Source organism: Lissotriton helveticus, chromosome 6, assembly GCF_964261635.1.
Source record: "Lissotriton helveticus chromosome 6, aLisHel1.1, whole genome shotgun sequence".
Lineage (NCBI taxonomy): Eukaryota > Metazoa > Chordata > Amphibia > Caudata > Salamandridae > Lissotriton > Lissotriton helveticus.
In genome coordinates, this window is record NC_136067.1 from 1,431,326,601 (window position 1) to 1,431,342,477 (window position 15,877).

Here is a 15,877-nt window from a genome sequence, read left to right on the forward strand (position 1 = left end):
AAATGCTATTCATGAAACATTTAAAAATTGCGAATTCGCAATTTAGGACCGCTATTTACCACGAAGTCAAACCTAGTGGTAAATAGCGAAAACTTAGAAAAATGCATTTAAATGCATTTTTCTAAGTTGCATGTTACACCCACACATGTCCTTTGGACATGTGTGTGCACAACATCAGAGTAAATTCACATTTCAGGGGTGCTACAGGGTGTCCTTTGGACACCCCTGCACCCTTGAAATCGCATCCTTATTGCGATTAGCAAATTGCTAATCGCAAATAAGGAATAACTCCCCATTCATTCCTATGGGCCTGTAGGCCCATAGGAATGCATGGGGAGTTATTCCTTATTTGCGATTAGCAATTTTCTAACCGCAAATAAGGAACATGTAGGAATCGCAATATTTTTTGCTATTCCTACATGAATCCCGTTTGGCAAGTCCTTAATAGCGATTCCTTATGAATCGCTATTAAAGACTCGCAAAACGGGTCTTTGATGAATCTGGCAGTAAGAGTCCTTAGGAAGTAATTTGTGTACTTCTAGAAATCACAGAATATTAACATGTTTAATTACTTTGCAGTGACACAAGAAAAACATGCTTACATTTATCAGAATATGCATAGTCATGAAACTTGAGGAATTTATCCTGCAAGTAGACAAAAAATGTTCATGAACATAAAAATGAAATAAAGTACCCTGTGCCGTACATTATACGCACATCACTGAGAAGTTCCATGACTATGTAGAGAGACTAGGACAAAGACTTACGGCCAGATAATGAGTTTGTAGGTCTCGCAGCGGGCTGCCATGCCAGCCTGACCCCCCCACCGGTTGGCGAGTATAATGCTGGCGGGTGTTCTTGCAGTGCGGTCCCATGGTGAAGCCTTTCTAAGGTTCATGAGATAGCCTCAGAAAGACATCACTGTAGGAGCACTGCAGCCTGTTCCTGCATGGACTGAAATGCACAATGTTGTGCATTTCTTCCTGTGCAGGAATGGGGGTGGAAAAATACTGGGGGGTACATCATATGCCCCCCCGCATGCACCACCATGTACGGAGGCATCATTGGGCCATGTATGCGCCCCCCTGAGTTGCCTCACTGCCATGCTTTCTATGGCAGCGCTCACCTCTGTGGAAAGGGTTGCAGTGTGGCAACCCATAATATGCTTGGTAATGCTTCTGCTGAGATCTAAATCAGGCACTTAGTTCCTTTATAAAGTTATTGGAATCTGAAGTTACTTGCAAGATCTTGTAAATGTACTTTATAGGTTATTTTATTCCTTATAATACATGATCACATCATCACTCATCCTATAACTCCCTTAAATCTGTGAGATCTTGCTCTTTTGTGTGAAAGAGATAGTATAGTTGCAGATACGAAGAATAAAGGCACAATTGTAGTGCAAAATTAAACATACCAAAAATTAGTTTGTAATGTGTTGGGCAAATGCATTAGAATCAGAATAATGTAAGATAATGTAAGCCAGATTGAACAAATCCAGTAGCTCAGAATGTATTGAAGCATGGAAAATCAAAACATATTGCCACAAATATCTCCTTTCTTGTAATCATTGGTCATTTTAGAAAAACAGATTAGAAAAATGAGAATCAGCTTTTGTTTTTGTTGTTTAAACAGCAGCTTTAACCCCTTCGATGCTGGTGACGGAACCGTTCCGTCATCAGTCACGGCTGAGCTGTGCTGATGACGGAACGGTTCCGTCACGACCACGCCCTGTTGTGGAATGTCCAGCACAGGGGCGGAATCGGCGCCGCAGTCAAGGTGTTAATTAAGGTCTCCGACCTGTCTTTGTCCTTGGATGCTGGCTTTGGTAACTACATCATTTTCTTACTACAGTTGACTAGAGACTTCAAAACTTGACTGTAATTGGGAAATCGGAGGTGGGCTTTTATACAAGGATTTCAGGCTTCCATGTGTTACAAAGATACTTATCGCTTGTTATGCTTCAGTTTCAGGAATATCAGCTTCATATGAATAAGACAGAGTCACTGATTCTGAGTAGGTCAGTGTTTTCCAACCCCTGTGCAAACAGTTGTTTCAACTGTGGTCAGAATTTTGACTTGAGTGGTTTTACTGCACCCAGTAATTACCGGGTACATTAAATACCTCCCTCCTTGCTACATTTCAGCAGAGGAAACCTGCTGGAATTTAACAGAAGAAAACAAGACTTTATTTACTATAATGTGTACATTTTAGTGTGGCAAGCACCACAATCTGCAAGCTTTTCCTCCAAAACTTGTAAATTGGTGCTATTTTTCACACTCAATACATTCTGAACCCTGAGGAAGCAGATGTTATAGGGAGTAATAAATAGCACCTACTCCTTCAACCGACTTCTAATCAGGTACAGGCACTTGGCTACACAGAACTACAGGCCAGCTATATCCTTTTCACTGTTAAAGAGAGGCATAAATCTTCATTGCTGGGTACTAAGGTATGTCTTATTGCCTTTAACAACCCACTTTTCACCTGCAGTCATTGGTGCTTTGCAGAGTGATAAGTCAGAGTAGTGATGTCTGGAGTCTATATATCCTTAGCCCATTTCCCTTTCCCCGTGTCTACTATTGGCCGTAATATCCTTGTATGTGTGGTCTTTTGTGGAGACAGAAACATGCATTTTTACCAATGTATCCAGAGTACAAAGTTTATTTACACCACTTCATATGCTGCCTAGCAAAAGCCAATAATGCTTAGCGGTGATCTTTGAGTGTATATCAGAAGATGGTGTGAGATTTAGAAATATGTGTAACACTAAGGTCCTTCTTCTTTATTTTTTATTTAAAACTTCCAATTTATTAATGATTTGTTGGCACCGAAAATTTAGGAGGGCAAATGATGACCATGGCAAATCCAAATCACTTACAACAAAGGCCTACTATTTTTGGTGTTCCTCTGTCTTCAGCACAAATGGATCTTGGCCACCATAGCAGAATGCAGCAGTAATAAATTGCATTTCAATTATAATCATCAACTTTTATTAACGCAAAGTTCAGTCAATGATGAGAGGTTTGGAATAGTTTTAAAGCTTTATTTCTCATGATTAGTATTAGTCATTTTTATCCAGATTAGTCAAATTTCAGAAATATTGAGAACATTTTTCATTAGAGTCAGCATAATATAGACAGCATGTTCCATAAAGGAAATATTCCCAATCTTAGTCTAAGAGTCCTAACCAAAATAAGAACCCATAAAGAATTCTCTTTGGAAAAGCATAATATTCTGGAGCTTTAAGTTAGTCAAAGAATGAACTCCCCAAAAAGAGCAGTTCCAGAAAATCAGCCAAGTTCCCCAACAAGTTGCAGTAGCAACTGTTAATTATATCAATGAAAATTAATTATAGCAGTTGCTTTGATCAACTGTAGGAGTAAGATTCCGCGCAAAAATATCAGGGTAAAGGGAAATCGCACACAGCAATCTGGGCAAGAATAAGGGAAATAATGCATTAGGAATCAAGGGAAAGATGGCATGGAAAGGAACCTAGCCTCTCTAACTAGTAAAATGTATATACGAAAACATAAAGCATTTGCAACATTCAGCATGGTTAAATCATCTTCATCCAAAGGAAACAGGTTTCGATGGTCTGTTCTTTCTCCTCCCATTTACCATGGAAGACATTCGTGCCGGTGAGCAGATATCTAAAAATGTCATATACGTCTTGCACTAAATACATGAGGGAACATTTCTCATGAGAACCTTTGCAGGCATATTATGTGTCTGTTGTCAGTATCCCATTGTGTGGACAAAGGGTTAGTCTAAAGCAATGTAACATTTCTATCAGCAAGTTTTGATGAGACCATGCAAATCAGTATATTCAGTAAGCTCAAAATTGCTAATAATCTATTCATTATAACATTTATTAGAATATATTAATACATTGTCTAGTGAAAGGAGGAAATCATCTTGTGTTGTGTGACCAAATAAATAATTATATTTCTCTTAGAGCAGCATATTTTAAAGTGATGAACGGTTTTACAGTCAGAGGATTAGATGAACAGTTCTGAAAAACATTTCATTTAAATGTCTAGCAGAAGTTGAATAACATTTTTCAGGCCTAGTCATAGAAGCACAATTGGTATTGCAGCCTACTAGTTATTTAAGCTGCACATTCATTTTTACAGGTTCAAGAAAGCATCTTCTATGGAAACATTTCTATGTTTTCTCTTTTTCTTCTATTGATAAGAGAAAATTGAATACATTTTCTAATGTCAGGCACATTTTCTTTAACATTAATCAAAGTACATTTTTATGAAAAAGTTTAACTTTAATACTACCATGAAGGGAAAGGTAGGTAAATAGCTGTTTGTGGTATTAGGCAGTTTTTCTGAAGATTTTCAAGAGAGTAGTAAGTCCTGATTTTACTAAAAACACAGAGGTAAATATTATGTTTCACTTTCTTTGTTAATAAAAATATCGGAAAGAAAGGGATAATACGATAAAAGGAAACCCAAAAATGATAAGAAATGTCAAACAACCCAGCAAGGCCTGTCTAGGAATTACAATCATCAAATCACCCATGGCCTAATCCGTTTAGAGACCTCAATATAAATAGTCAAATCATTCACAACTTGCCTCTTTGTGCTTTGAATTCATTATGCAAGTCTTTAGAGAAAGGTGAACATGTGATAAAACAAGAAATCAATTAATATTCCTTGTACTAAACACTAGTTTCAGGAATATTGCAGTATTTAAACTTTTGTTGCTGAAAATTGGAAAAGATAGTAATAATAGCAGGTTGTAGGAAAGTAACATATCTAACTTGGGGAGGGATACACTTCTTTCATGACTGAATTTGTTTTTGTTGATAAAAAGCTACTTTTTGTACCTGTAATAAAATCAGAAATTTTCTTCAATAACCATGTGGAAATCCACATTTTACAGCGAGGTGGAAAGCTCCTCTTATACATGCTTAAAGCATACAGACTAATGTCAAAGAAGCATGAGGAGCTGCCCTGCAATAAAAGATATGGAGAGTCAAATCACTACACCAATGAACAACTCTCATAATGTGTTCATTATGGGGACCTACCGAATCAGCGTTAAATGCCACAACATTTCTGATGAATAGATGTTAGAGATAACGAGTGTCTGACAAAGCAAATTGATTAATCCACTTAACTGGTCAAGCCAACGTGAGGGAGGATTCATGACCATCATGGTCCTGTTGGAAATCAAATGATGATGGTCCGAGAAAGTCTTTGTTGGCACATCACACAGCAAGTGCCGCTGCCAGTGCTATGCTGCACTGGTTACAGTTAGAGGATTAAGTAATGTGTATTGTGTATTCCTGGGCGGAACACTACGCTACACTCGCGGAGTGTGCGTAGTTTTTGCAACTACGCGCTATGCGATTTGCACGTAGCACAGTGCAAAAAAGCGCCGCGATCAGCAACATAAAGTTGCTGATCGCGAGCGTCGGAAATAAACCTCCTGGCAAGATTCTCAATGTGGGGAGGTCAGGTTTCTCATTGCGAGTGGTCGGGTATGCTCACGACCGCTCGCGATGAGAAACTACCAGTCCGCGTTGAGAAAGCTGCCGCTCGAGTACAAATCTACTTGCGCGGGAGAAAACAACGACTTGCACGGTGCAAGATGGCGTTTGCAATAATTGCACAGTGCGGACAAGCATCCGGCACTGTGCAATCAGTGCAAACAGCATTTTCCCTACCGCAATACGCAGTTTGAGTAGCTACGCGTAGCTTGCTTAGTGCGAAGTGCACTTTGCATAGCTACGCGTAGCGCTACTATGCAAACTATGTCCAAGGTTAGTATTGTGCCCATTTCTCGGGTCTCGGGCTCAAAAATTCCACGACTCGACAATTCTCACTCTGGTGCCTACTCGACTCATGGGGTCACACTCTGCGACTCTGGGCAATAGCTTGCTTAATCTCCACTACGGCCCCTCGCGGCGGGATGCCTGGCTTTCACCTTGTGGATACCCTGCCGGGGTATCTCACAGGGGAATACCAGGACGGGTTCCCTAAGCAAGCGCCTTGATGCCTTCGGGTGATACGTGCGCTATATAAGTCGCAATACAATACATTCTGTTGGTTTCTGTCTCTGTCCTTGTTTTCTCTGCATTGTATTGTACCTGCATTATATTGTAACTGTGCCTGTTTTTATTTGGTCTGCCCCCATATTTTTTTCCTGGTTTGGCTGTTTCCTGCCTGTGCCCCTATCCCGCTTTTTCCCTTTACCACCACTGCTGCCCCCGCAGCCCCCGCAGCCCCTTCCCCTGTCAATGTCCTGTTCCCGCCTCCCAGCTGCGATTGCCTCCCCCTTTCCCTACTTAATGGCGGCTGCTGCAGGGGAGCATGAACAGGACCTCTGACCTCCTGGTCAGGGACCTGCTCTATCTCCCTGCAGCTCCGCTGGTAAGTACCGCTGCCTGTGCTCTGCTGTGCTGGTTACAATGAGGGGGTTCGAGTATTGTGTATTTTGCCCGTTTCTGTTGGTTTCTGTCTCTATCCTTGTTTTCTCTGTATTGTATTGTAAATGCATTATATTGCAACTGTGCCTGTTTTTATTTGTTCTGCCTCTGTATTTTTGTCTTGTTTTGCCTGTTTCCTGCCGGTTCCCCTTCCCGCCAATTTCCCTTCCGGCGCTGCTGCCACCGGTGCCCTTCACCACTGCCGATTTCCTGCTCCCGCCTCCTAGCTGCAATTCCCTCTACCTTCCCAAAGGCAAGCCCGGCTGCGAATGGCTGTGCCCGGCTGCGCCCGTCCACGACCTGACCATTACCAGTGCCAGGGACCCTGGATCTCTGACCCTCTATCACTTAAACCGAGCTGCCCTCCTCGCACTCAACCCTGGAAAAACAGCAACTGACAGCTGTCGACACTGAACACCACCCACGGCCAATTCTTCTGCCGACACTGCTGACATTCCTTCACCATCCACATCACCCATTCCACCTCCACATCCACCCTGGATGCCCGCACCAACGAATCCCTGAAATGCATCCTCCTCAATGTGCTCTCCCTGCACAGACACGCCGTAGAGATCTGGGACCTCCTCGACACCCTCTCGCCAGTCTTCATCTTCTTCACGGAAACCTGGACTAACGCTGCCTCTGTCTCTGAGATCACCACCGCCATCCTCGATGGCTACAAGATCCAGAGGAAAGCCCACCCCCACCGCCCAGGAGGAGGACTCGCCATTACATACAAGAGCTCACTCCGACTCTCCACCTCCAGCATGAGTGACCCCCTCTGCAACACTGAACACCTCCACTTCCAGATCCAGACCAGCCCCAGAACCCCCTTCCACAACACCCTTGCCTACAGACTCCCCGGGGCCAACGCTCCTTTCACCACTGCCATTCCTGACCTCAATGCAGCCCACACCATTGCCTCCACTTACTACATATTAATCGGAGACCTGAACAACTGCAACACCCTGGACTCCATCACCTTTCTGGACAACCTCGTCAACCTCGACAGAAGCAGCTCATCACCAACCCCACCCACAAGGCCGGACACACCCTTGACCCCATCTTCGCAGGAGGTACTAACATCCACTTCAGCCACACCTTGCAGCCCCTCTGGACAGACCACCACTGCATACACTTCTCCTTTAGCACCACCACCCACACAAGCCTGCCCTCACCCACCATGAAGGAACTGGAGCAAGAACACAGAGGGGGAACTCAACTCTACCCTCATCCATGACCCCCTCCGCTTTGACAAATACCAACTCTGCAGCCACAGAATTACACAGCTGGATCTCTAGCAGCGCAGACAAGCTCGCTTTCCTCCACCGCCCTAACAGACAATGCCCTCCAAAGGCCGCCTAGTTCACCACCGACCTCCAAGAAGCTACACACTCATGCAGACGGCTCTAGAAACGATGGAGAAACCGCAAAATAACCAAAGTTCAGTCCACCTACAAGCATGCCATAACAGAATATCACCAACTCATAAGAACCAGCAAGAGGACCTTCATCAGGACAAAATCCTCACCAATTCTAGCAACTCAAAGGAACTCTGAAACATCATCCAGCGAAGCCATGGACATCACACCATCCCATGACCTCTGCAACAAGCTCAGCTCCTACTTTCACCTAAATATCAAGGCCCTTTAGGACAGCTTCAGCGAACAGATTCCAGAAACCACCCTCCCTTCCAGCAATGACAGCCAACCCACCATCACCACCTGGACACCAAGCACCACCGAAGAAACCACCTCGACCATGAAAAGCACCCACTTAGGAGCCTCCAAGGATCCCTGCCTGCCTCACATCTTCCACAGAGCCACCACCGCCATTGTGCCGGAACTATGCTGCACCATCAATGCCACCTTCAAATCCAGCATCTATCCCAATGACTGGAAGCGGGCTGAGGTCAAGCCCCTCTTCAAAAAACCCTCAGCTGACCAGACAAACCTGAAAAACTACCAGCCCATCTCTCTCCTTCCCTTCGCAGCAAAAGTCACTGAGAAATTTTTCAACGCACAACTGAACACCTTTATCAAAGAGAACGCCATACTTGACACCTCCCAGTCCGGATTCCGCAGCAACCACAGCAGCGAGACCACCCTCCTAGCTGCCACTGATGACATCAGCATGCTACTCGACCAGGGACACAAGGCAGCCCTCATCCTGTTAGACCACTCTGCTGCTTTCGACACCATCTCCCACAGCACTCTTGCAACCAGACTCCATGAGGCTGGCATACAAGGACTCACCATTGACTGGATCCACTCATTGCTCACCGGCAGAACCCAACAGAACAGACTCCCACCCTTCCACTCTGAACCCACAGAGATTAACTGCGTAGTACCCCAAGGATCGACGCTCAGCCCCACGCTCTTCAACATCTAAATGACCCCCCTCCCCGCCATCGTCAGACAGCATGAACTCAGCATAGTATCCTACGCCGATGACACCCAGCTTCCAAGAAGGAATGAAAGACGTTGCAGCCTGGATATGCAACAGCTGCCTAAAACTGAAATCGGAGAAGACAGAGGTCCTTGTCCTTGGACCCACTCCTACCATATGGGACAGCTCCTGGTGTTCCCCCACCCTTGTAAACCCACCTACCCCGATGGACCATGCCCTGAACCTCAGCATCATTCTAGACTCCTCCCTCACCATGACTCGCAAGGTCAATGCCGTCGCCTCTACCTGCTTCAACTCCCTCCACATACTCCACAAGACCTTCAAGTAGATCCCAACTGAAGCCAGAAAAACCGTCACCCACGCACTCATTACCAGCAGATTGGACTACTGAAATGCCCTCTACACGGGAATCAATAAATCCCTGCTACAGAAACTCCAGACCATCCAAAACACCGCAGCAAGACTCGTCCTCGGCACCCCACAACATGAGCACATGACCCAATACCTGCTAGACCTCCACTGGCTCACCGTGGAGAAAATAGTAACATTCAAGCTGCTCACCCACGCCTTCAAATCCCTCCACACAGCGGAACCAAATACTTGAACAAAATAATCTCTTTCCATGCACCCAAAGGAAACCTCCACTCCACTGACCTCACCCTAGCAACAACCCTGCACATCCACAGAACCAGAACCGGGGGGAAAGCCTTCTCTTACATTGCAGTCAAAGCCTGGAACGAGCTCCCAGTCTACATCAGACGCTCCCCCACCCTTTGCACCTTCGGGAAGAGCCTTAATACCTGACTTTTTGTCTGTCCCAGAGCTTCCCCCCCTAGCATCTTGAGACCCTCACGGGTGAGTAGCATGCTTTATAAACCCCTGATTGATTGACTGATTGGTTGACTGATTGACATCGTTAAATTGCAGAGTTTTTGTTATTCAGTGGAAAAAAGAATACTCCACATAGGAAGAAAGAGTTGTAATTCTTCTGCAAATAAAGAAGTTTCCAAAATGCCTAACTTGTTTGTAGGATAAAACGTGGCATAACTTTTTAAAATGATAGAAGACAAAGTTTTTTTTACCAAACCTTTCACATCATAGATGATGCCCTCTTGACCACAGCTAAAAATGACCCCTGCGTCCTGATATTGATGGACTTTTCAGCTGCAATTGACCATGCCACCCTAAACCCCACCCTCAAGCGTAGCATGGGATTCACCACAATGTCCTTCACTGGTTCTCCTCGTACCTTTCCAATCAACACCAGTTTGTACACATGGGCACCTTAATGTAATTAAAGATCCCCATCATATGTGGGGGGCTCCATACTGTCCCTGTAACCTTCAACCCTATTCATGCAGCCACTTGGTGCTCCACTCTTAGATATCACTGTCACAATTCACCAAAATGCTAATGATAAAGAAATCTGCTTAAAACAACGTCCCCTATCCTACAAATATCTAACATCTCAAACACTGCTTGCACATCATCCAGACCTGAATGTCCAGTGCTTACCTGAAGCCCAAACCAACCAAGGTAGAATTGCTGTCATTTGTCAAGAACATGAATAAGATATGGTACAAACCTGGCCTAATGAGATAAACCTTGAGTGGTTTGAATGCCAACTTTCACCAAAGGTCAAGTCACTTGGATTCATTCTGGGCACCAATCTCACCTTCAAGAAACACATTACCAAAACAGCAAAGACAGCCTTGTGCCAACTCCTGTTTCAAAAGAAAGGTAAACCATTTCTTCCAGAAAGTGACATCAGAACTGCTGTTCACGCCCTAATACTCTTGCATAAGATTGGTGGTAATGCCCCACTCCATTGCCTTCATGACACCACGTTGATATCCCTTAAATGCATCCTAGAAGCTGCAGACATCTCACACAGGACCTTAAGAAATATGATCACATCACCCTTTTCATAATGGCCGTTCACTGGCTCCTCTTTCCAGCAAAGATGATCTTCAAAACCAGCTGCATCCTTTACAAAGCTATCATAACCAGCACCCCACTTATCTTGCCGTTAGGCTTACCACCTCTGCTGGATCTCAGCTTACCCAAATCCTGGACACCATCAGACAGCAGATTAAGAAGTATAAAACACAAAAGACACAAGACAGCAGGCCTTTCCCGTCCATGTAGCCAGGATGTGGAACAACATCCCCATGTGCATGCAGAATGGTCCACTACTGAACCAATTTGGAAAGAGTTGAAGACACTTCTCTTTAAAGAAAACTACATTACAATGCATTAACCATCCTGAACCCCACCTCCTCTAATCTTACTTGAGGATTTTCTGCTTGTCTTTGACCATTTTACAGAGCTATTCTGCCTTTAAGCTAGATTTTCCCTATAGAAAACTATATACATACATAAATACATACGCTTCATTAATTAACAGCTGTAATTTAAGTTCTCATCTAACAATGAAGAATGCTTGTGAAGAGGAAAATGTGTTTAGATCTTAACGGTCTTTTAGTCAAAGGATGATCCCCTATTGACTTTCCCTTTACAAAATAGCATTTTGAGTAGTATCTGATCTGCAAGCACTCATTGTCCTTAAAGACTTACCTTCTCATTCTAATGTAGTCAAGAAACTTGTAAAATGTCAGCCAGTGAAGAGAACATAAGTTTTATTTGTGAACCAGTGAGCATAAAGCTTACACCACAAGTACAATGAGCTTGTAGCACTAAATACATTTGCTCTGCCAAGTAAACTAAAACCAATGCAGGTTCAAACATTTAAGCCCAATAAACCTTCCAGAACAGAGCAATTCCATAAATTAGGACAAATACGCATAACAGCCTATTAGATAACAAAAACAGTAACTGTAACAAAACAAGCCCTTCTGTGACTGCAACTAGAAGTAAGTGAGGGCACGCTGTGACTGACTGGGCTGTTTTACTGCTGGCCCTTGTCTGATTAGGACCTTCCGCTTTAATGCCTGCCGATCTAAGCACATTGATTATTTGATTCTTCAGAAGTTCTCCAAATGTATCATATGTACCATGTGGCTGAATCCAGCAACATCTTTTTAGGACTATTCCATATTCTGTCCACCATCACCATTGGAGTCAGCTTTGGCACTCCACCATCATGACTCATAATAAGTATTTCTGTGTTTCTACCCTCTCCACAAGCCTTAATGAAAGATTTTTGCAACTTGGTTTGCAGATATAAAGTGGCCATAAAAGCAACAAAGCCATGCACCAGTCGTCATAAGGCTTTAGGCATGTGTTGCCATTAAAATTGTGTTGTCCGCATACAAAAGTGTTGGTAAAGGGGAGCCATTAATAAAGGGAACATCTAAAATTGTATTCTTTAAAAACGGATGGAGAGTATTAAGATATAAAAGAGGAGGAAACACACCCTTGTCGCACTATTCACAAAACATTTATTGCTGTCAAGACTGCACCCTCTGCAATGACTCGGATCTTAGCCTTTATATTGTGTGGAAATAAGCAAGAAAGAGCACCAGCGTATTGTCCAACCCCTGCGCCAAAGGAATTGCCCACAGCTTAGAGCAAAATAAACAATCACAGGCTTGAGCTAGGCCCATAAAGGCTAAGTGTTATGGTGATTGTCATGCAATTGTATATTTGCCACTGATCAGACACAAATGTAAACATTGTTCAACTGTGCCAACACTACTCCTTAAACTGTATTGGCATGGATATAAAACTGACGTTGCTTCTGCCCAATCCTGAATACGATTATATACAATTTTCCCGAGAACCTTGAGCATAGTATTGATAAGGGAGATAGATCCATTGGAACTAGGTTGGGTACGGTATTTCTTTTAAAAAACTGGCACAATTATAGAATTTGATGTGATTCAGGTAGTGGGGAGTAGGTCAAACCATTGAAACCGTTGACTAACAAGGGTGCCCAGAACTCTGTAGAGTGCTTAAATAGATCTATTGAGGGCCAGGTGCCTTACCACCCACACTTTGTATGATTGCATCCTCCACTTCACTAAAAGAGACAGAGAATTCATTGCAGCAACCCTTCAGGTCTGCCAAAGTATGATCACCCAAGTGGTACTAGCAATATGGCAAGTTATAGCAGCTGCCGTTTGGCTCACTCTCCTTATTGCAGATACCTCCCTCCAAGATAGTTTATTGCTTTTTGTAGCCGCAGATATTGCAAGTGAATCCCACTAATTTTGCAACAAATCCAGTTTCCTACTTGAAACAGCATTTTTATATATCTGACGGCATGCTGCCACTACCATAGAATCCCTGGGGGAAGTTATAAGTGCTCTTCTTAGATTATGGTTAGCCACTAAAAAATAATGATCAAGCCATTAGATTTAAAACACTTAGTTTGTGTGGGATGTATCCGCTTGCTCTTAATGTTTAAGCACAATTGGGTAAAGGTCGTAACCACATGATGATGATTAGCACTGCCATTGTCCAAGCACACTTCAACCAGAGCCACATTTTCCCTCACTATGTTATGGAAGAATTGAACTTGATAAATAGCTCTCCATTACAATATTAGGCCAACGGTATTCATATATAGGCTAGGGGCCACACACAATAATGGTAGTGTATCGTCCCCCGCAAGCGTCCCCCCGGTTCATTGACCACCTTACTGAAATTGTCACCGATCTACGCTCATGTTACCAGTAACTCCTGATGGTGGGGGAATTTAACTACCATTTGGACCAACTACCAAGTGAGACACAGGCCTAACATCTAGAGGAAACTTTATCCACACTGGGGCTACAGCAGTTTGTGGACACCACCATCCACAAGAAAGGCCACACTTTAGACCTCATCTGCTCCACTCAGCCACAGGTTAAATTGATGGATATTATACCCTGTGGTTGGTCAGACCACTTCCTGATTAGCCTCCAGATTGCCTAGGCTAGCCGCACCTTGCGCCGCCTCCTAAATGGAAAATGATGTGTAGCTGGAAAAAATTAAGGGAGCCTGGGTATGCTCTACGAGACGACCCACCAAGGATTACTTGGCCAGAGGATCTCAAGGAAAGGAGTGAATCCATCTCCAACCAACTGAGTGCAGCCTTCAACAGACTAGTGCTGGCCTGTAAACTAAGAGAGGAAAACAAGGGAAAGGGAGCCCCCTGGTTTATGGAAGATCTAAGGGGACTGAAACGGACACCCCATCAGTACAAAAGACAGTGGCTTAAAGGCTATGAGCCACTGGCGCTTTTAGAGTATATAACTAGACAACCACCTACAAAAAATCTATCCTTATAAGAAATGCCAAAATCTATGAATCTAGGATTTTGGAGGCAGACAACAAACAAAAAGAAACCTTTAGATTCCTGAAGGAGCTAAGCCGAAAGCAGATGCAAGAAGCTCCCACCAGCCAGGAACACTGTAACAGGTTCCTGACCTTCTTCCAAGACAAAGTCAAAGACATTCTAACAGACATTCAGAACAACCCTATCAACCAGCACCCCTTGGCTAAGGTGGAGCCGCACAGTGACAGGGAAGAACCTATTACTTCCTTGACAAGGCTTGACCATGAATCACTGCTCCATATTGCAACCAGAATTAAGTCAGGCTCACCCGCGGACCCATGCCCACCAAGGATATTCAAGCTAGCCCTCCCCGCGATTGAGGAAGATATTCTCACCCTGATCAATCTCTCGCTGGAACCAGGGAAGGTCCCGAGACATCTCCAACATGAAAATCTTCAGGCCCATTTCCCAACTCATTTTCTGGCTACAATAATAATGGAACAGCACATCCTCAAAACTCTATTGATGCTTTTAGACGAACACCAATTACTTGGAGACAGGCAGGCAAGCTTTAGAGCCTACCACAGCACTGGTGATGCTGTTGGTACTGGACAAAATAAGGCTCACAGCAGACAACAAGAAACTGTGTGCCTTGGTCCTCTTAGACATCTTGGCGGCGTTCGACACTGTCAACCAAGGTCAACACTTGGCAAGAAATAGGGACATTGGTATCTGTGGGACAATACACCAATGAATCACCTCCTTCCTGACATACCGTACCCAAAGAATTCAGATGGGTGACTGTGTGTCCAACAGAGGGTGGATAACCTGTGGAGTCCCTCCCTCAAGGGTCAGCACTATCTCCGCTTCACTTTAACATCTATCTCAGACCGCTGGTGAGGGACTTCGCCAAGATGGACTGCCAGGTGTTTAATGACGTCGACGATATGTGAATTATTTTACAAATTAACAACACCCCTCAAGCCCACACACGTGTGCAAGGTACACTCAGATACGTGGTCAGATACGTGGTCAGATACGTGGTCAACTGGATGACGGCATTGAAATGACCAAATTATTTTTGCACATTTTGAGTTGGAATGCTGCTGGTCTTGCATCAAAACTAATGTTACTTGATTGAATATCTTTTATAAAACAATTTGATGTGCTTTTATTACAGGAAATATCGTTAGTGAAGGATATCCCAGTGGATGGTTTTAAATGTTATTATGTACCAGCAAGACCGTCCTGCTCGGGGAAGACTGCTGGTGGACCGGCAGTTTAAGTGGAATTAACTTTGGGGGCATATGTCAAGGCTATCTTGACTAATAACAACAATTTTCAAGTGCTAGTATTTAGGAAACACATGCTCTTGTATTTTATCATTTTTTAATAAAGATTTTCCTAACATTCTTTAACAAAATTTAAGCAAGTATTCGAGTACTTGTTGCAAACAATGGCCTGTCACCGGGGTTTTGCTTGCCGGGAGATTGTAATGCTAGACTGGACTCTGACAGCACCTCTACAGCTATTTGTAGCGAAAAGCAAGAGGAAGGTTACAACAGAAGAACGTTTGGCAGCACCTCTACAGCTATTTGTAGCATGAAGAAAAAGGAAAGCTACAACAGAAGCACGTCTGGCATTGATAAAAGAGTAGCAGTATTAAAGAACCTCTTGGATTTCCATTATTTATTTAATGTAATGGACATTGCCGGTGTTGGCAAACAAGTGGTACCTACACATAGGGGTAGAGGCTGCCCCTCCATGATTGATTATCTTTTTCTAACACCTAATTTGGTCAA